We start from the raw sequence: 6,000 nt of genomic DNA on the forward strand, positions 1-6,000 counted from the left end.
ATCGCGGCTAATCGCCGGTTGTGTCGAAGGTTCCACAAAGCAGAAGGTTCCTCAGAAGCTGCACACCCAAACCGGGTGGTGACTATGGGTTGCGCGTTAATTGTTTTCACTGTGCGGTTCCGAGCTGTTTGGTTGACCTATTCTAGTCCACTCGTTGGGAGAATAAGCGGGTGTGCCTTCTTATGCTTACCACTCCCCAAACGAAGAGTTTCAATTGACCCGACCGCCGGTTGCCTCCGCAACCCCGAAACTCCATTAGCCCATTGTCCGGGTAACGATGTGTTGTCGGTTAATGGAGATGGCCTCGGCACACGCGGGGTGACCAGTTAGACCAGTTCTGAGATCAATCTTCCCTAATTTCATGGCTCATCAACCGAGAGAGAGAGCCAGAGTGGGAGATCCCAAAAAGGTAGCTTCCGATAGTGTCCTAGCAAGCAGGCACCTCCGATATTCTAATTCTGCCCGCACCACCGCGCCATTATGTGGCCCCGTCGGGAACGGGTGACGTCGGGGAGTCTAATGGAGTCGAAACGGCCATAATTAGTCCCCGTGGATGCGGAGCCACAAACTTTTAACTACCGCCGCAGCTCTCGGCAAAGAATCGGAAGGCAATTTGGAGATTTTAATCTCCGAACGCGGACGCCAGCAGCGGGCGGACGATGGCCGCGATCCTGGACGCGGCCGCGATGATCCCCGACCATGACGGTGCCGATTCTTCGTCGCCGCCGCTACGCCAGTTCGTAAAAGAACACACACTTTCGTCCAATCATCATCAGCATCATCATCGTAAAACTCGTTCCGCGCGGAGGGCTATAGAAGCCCACGCTCCAGAAAGCTCCAGTTCTTGCGCTCCCTCCTGATGGTCGCCAAGCGTCGCCGGAGTTTGCGGCTGAAGCTTTTGGGATCAGTCAGTGGCCGGCCGGAAATTGCTGGCATTGCTCCGCCGGAGCTAGGCTGAAGATGGCGATCGAGCACTGCTTTTTATGCTTTGCATTTATCACAAGAGATTAGCCGTGTGTGTGTCCACGTCTCCCGGTTGCCGTGTTATGCACGCACGGTCCGCGGCCCGTAAGTAAATCCAGCTCAGATAATTGCTTTATAATGGGTGTAAAACCCGGGGCCTCTCGGGAGTTGGTGGGCCGCCGGCAAACTGTCAGTAAACTGCCGAAACAGATTAACGCTTGAACGTGTGTGTCTGTGTGGTGGCTTGAAGGCGGAAGTCTCCGACGATCCGCCGAGATGGACGCTTGATTTTAGGTTATGGTTGCTGCCGGGGCGGCGGCTCCGGTGCCAAAGTTGAACAGCAGTTAACACTCCATTTTATGGTGGAGCGGTTTCTTTGCTTCTTTGCGCTCCCTAGGCGCGGGGGCTGCCGTCCATTGTCGTCGTGACCACCGATTTGGCGACAGCGATGCCCACAAATCAAAGTGATTTGTTTGGCCTCGGAATTAGGAGCTTTGATTGAGGCAAATTAATTCACTATCGGGCGGGAGATAAGTTTTTAATTTTGGACCATCGCCATCGCATCGGGCATCCCACCGCTGTCACCAGCTCAGGTATTAGAGCCGCCGCGATGTGGTTCGGCCGATGAGGTCATCAAGCGATCCGCGATCGCGCACCGTCAAACGACACTTAACACGCACTTTAGGCCCGCTCGATGCTGGCGCGATGATCAGGGGCGATCGTCGCCGTCGATGGCCATCATCATCATCTTTCATCGGCATCGGCTGCGTCGATCGCGCGCGCGTCGGTTTGACAGCGATTGACAGTCGAATGTGTGCGCTCGAGTGTGGTGTGTTTGGTTAGCTACTTTTTGCAGTCATTTTACGCCACTGAAACCACTTAAGGTGCACCACGATCGGTGGGGCGGTCCGATCGCGGACCGCCTCAGGGACGCACCTGACGGTCGGGCGGACACCCCGTGTTTTTGCCGTGAGTACCGCGAGTACCGAGGCAAAACAATTGTCAAAAAGCACTCGCTCGAGTGCAAGGAGTCTTTTTTCTCCATTCGCTGCCACCGATGGACCCTTTCATTGCACTTACCCAAAACACGACCCTTGCCACGTTAAAATGGCCACCGCGCACAGTGTGTGTCTCCACCGGAAAGGTTACTCCTCAGAAAACTGTCCCTCTCTCTCAATCTTTCTCTGTCTGTTGGTCTGTTGTTAAACTAGCGCCACCCCAATATGCGTAAGGACATTCGATTCGCGGTGCTGGTGCTGCGTTAATTCACCACTTACCGGTCAGATGGCGCTGCGGGTGAAACCTGAAAGGTTGATGCGGTATTTAGACGTAACGTTAGTGGCTATACCTCCCTCGTAGACTGTAGTTCCGAGCCGGGGCCCAAGCTAGCTGGCCAGCTAGTTTAGCTACATGATTAATTGCTCATCTTATTGAATGGGACTTGGACGGAGAAGCGGGGGGTCCCATGCTGCGTCGGTCCCATTGTTAGCGCGGGACAGGTTTGCGGCGATGCGGTTGGCAACCAGTCCAAGAACACAGAACAGAAAAACATGCCCCATCGATGTGCGTCGTCAGGGTTGAGGGATCAGGTCTCGCACGCTTCGTAAGCCGGCGCATACCCATCTGTCAAGGCAAATGTCAGCTGGGAATTCGGTTTCTCCGTCGAATGGCGGTGGCCACCGTAGCGAGACTCTCACCAGCGGTTTCATTGAATAGAAACAGTCGAAACCTTGTTGTTGGGAACCCGCAATTGGAAGAGATTTACGTCGCGCTGGGCTGCTGCTGCTGCGTGTCCACATCGGATTACAACGGCTGCCGTACAACGCCCTGGGAGGCCGCAGGCTTGACCGTTCGCCGAAGAGGTACGGCGCATCGACAACCGCCTCTTGAGAAGGGGCCAGGCGGTTTTATTGATAGTTTTCGCGCGGAGATCTGTGAGACAGCTCCCCTGCTTTGTTTCAGCAGCAACCTTCGGCACTATGATTAACCCGGACAGAAGGGGTCTGTCCTCGCGGTAGGGGATAATGGCGCGGTTTATCGCGGAGATAAATATTATTTGCGAAAGAAGACAATAAGAGTGCACACGCCAAAACAGAAGCGAGGGGGGGTCCCGAAATACCATCTGTGACTGACTGATGGCTGGTGGTGGTCCCCGTTGTTGGCCATGATTATTATGATTTGCTTCTTTTTTGTTTGTCTTGAGGGTCACATTCAATTTATGCTTGTGGTATGCTTCGAAATACAGACCCCAAAGCGCAGATGTTATCGGTAAGGTCTTCGCAGAACTGCTCGTTACGACAAGACAGACGTTTGATGCTGGGTGGACCAAGAACTCGGCTGGGTTATTGTTGGGTATCTTCTCAACAGATGTTCGTTCCGTTGCGTCCCACCAGATGGCGGCGGCTCCTAATGCAAATGCTGTGTCAAGTGTCGTCCTCTTCCATAATTGACTTCCTCCTTCTCGGGATATGTCGGTCGGCCTCGGTCGGCCGCGGTTAATTGAACGAGATAACGGGGAGTCTTGGGCTTGGGCGCCGCCGCAGCCACAGTTTCCGAAGCGGAACCACCGGCCTTACATAATTTACGCTTCCCACACAGCCAGCCAGCCACGAGGGGCCGGTTTTCCACGAGATTTATTTTCCGTCCCCGCTGACAGGTCAGTAATGAGAGTCACCACCGGTTCGGGGGGGCGATAGTCCAGCCTATCAGCCCGTGGGGTTTTATATTTATTTTTGCATAAAACGGGAAGGCACAGAGAAGGAGGCCATACATCGAGGAGGATCGAGGAAACTGCAAACATTTCCGCCGGGCCAGGTCTCCGTTTCATTGCGGCTCGTACTGTTTGACGTGTAGTGCCGAAAGTAACGGTGTCTGGGGGTGCTGCGCGCATTCAAGAACCGCTCCTCACATGTCGGGCGTGAAGTCGTCTGCCATGCTCCATTGGGCGGCCCACACGGTCGAATCGCTTGGCCCACCTCTAGGGGCCTCTAGGTGCCAGGAACGTAAACTCTTCCATTCAGCCCCATGACAGATGGACGGTGTTTATTCTTGGAGTCTTCGCTGGCGCGAGCGCGCGCGCGCGATCCGTTAGACCAACATGACCGACGATCCGTTCCCTGTGGCAGAGATGCGTGTTGTTGCTATCCAGCGGGTCGAGCGTGATAAATAAGAACAAACCTTCTTGCCAGGCAGGCAGGCTGATGTTGTTTGTCCCGTCCGAAAGCGGGTTCCGGCGGCTAGAAACAAGCAATTAAACATCGCCAACAAGGAAAACATACAACTCACACGGGAAGGAGGGCATACAAAAATACTGTCACACGGACGGGGCCACTGCTGGTTGGAGTATTCTGATTCCGTGGGCCAATCGTGCGATGCTGCGCGAGTCTAATCGATTGGAGCGATCTACTAACCTCCGGCAAGTAGTTTGAAGTTCAATGACAGCTCGGAACTGAAGGGCCATCGCTAGATATTCATTTCTCCTATCGATCCGCTAAGTCGTGGATTCCAAGTCGAAAGAATTCTTCGTGTTTTGAAGCAAACCAATTAGACATCCCACTTTCGACTTCCACGTTGGAATCGAAGTGCTGCTCAGCCAATGCGTGTCCATGTCTGCTGGCCCATTCTGGTCGTTTTTCGATCAATGCATGGTCCAAATTGATCATTTGTTGTCAGTAGCGATCTGAATTAACGGTTTCATCAGGTTTTAGGAGCTTGTGATACACCACACCTTTCTGTTCCATCAGAAAGTCCGTTTTTGGAGTTCTCCGACGCTCTTTGCTTGTTAAGTAAAAATTGCCATTTTTTAATTTTCTAAACCGCTTAAAGCACTGCGATCTTCCAGAAACAAGCTTCGACAAACATTTGGTGCGATTCTGTAGCACTTTTTTATTCACCAGGTAGCAGAAAAGCAGTGATCCCCACGAAACGTCATTTTCAGGGACAAAGTCGATATGGTCTTCAACCCGTTTCAAAGAGAAGTTGCAAACTAAATTTATTAAGTTTATTAAGTTAAATTTTATTAAGTGTATCGACTTAAAATCATTTGCCTGACTTCAAAACAAGGTATTGTTGCCAAAAAAGCATAATGAGAAGGACAAAATTGACGAGTAGAGCATTCAGTTTACAATTTCGGAGACACGGACAAATCTACAAATTGACACCTAGAGAAGTTGTCAAAACGTGGATCCTCCCTGTGACGTTGACACTACTCGTAATACGAACTGTTCATCAACAATTCAGTCTCTCATAATACAGTCTGAAATTGTTTTCTCAAATTACCGTAGATTACGGGTATTAAGACCCACCTTTTTTGCAAAAAAATTCAGTCTAAAATCCAGGGGGGTCTTAATAGATGTAGTCAGCGACTCGGCTTGCTGGATTAACCGGTTAATGCATGTGATTAGCTAGTTTTCTGCCGTTATTCAGCGGCGTTAAGATGCTACACAACAAATTGATATTTCAGCTAACGATTGGTGTCCATTTTTTGTTTTTTGAATTTTCTCTTAAAATGTCTGAGAAGCGAAATTCCTACACTGCAAAATATAAGCTAAAAGTGGTTGAATTTGCCAAAATCAATGGGAATACAGCCGCAGAACGTGAATTTAAGCCTCCACCTACTGCTAAGATGATCAGGGCATGGCGAAAACAAGAAGATCTTTTAAAGAAGATGCCTAAAGAGAATCGGCATTTGCCAAAATATGGAGCAAATTGGCCAAAGCTTGAAGAGAAATTGAAAATTTTTATTCTTGATTTGCGGTGGAGGAAACTTAACTCCATCAGGCCTGTTGAAGAGGCCAACAATCTCACAAGTCTGCCAGTGGGTTAAAACTTCATGGGATGCCATCAAGAAAGATGTTATCATCAAATCATTTAAAAAGTAGGTATTAGTAATGCATTAGATGGCTCTGAGGATGATGCTATTTTTGCCCAAAGTGATTCCTCAGACACAGATGATGATGACATGGAAGAATTAGCTACAAAACTGGTTAATCAATGTTTGGAAACAGAAGATATGTTTGAGACTAAAGAATTTCATAA

Source organism: Anopheles cruzii, chromosome 2 (genome assembly GCF_943734635.1).
Source record: "Anopheles cruzii chromosome 2, idAnoCruzAS_RS32_06, whole genome shotgun sequence".
Classification (NCBI taxonomy): Eukaryota; Metazoa; Arthropoda; class Insecta; order Diptera; family Culicidae; genus Anopheles; species Anopheles cruzii.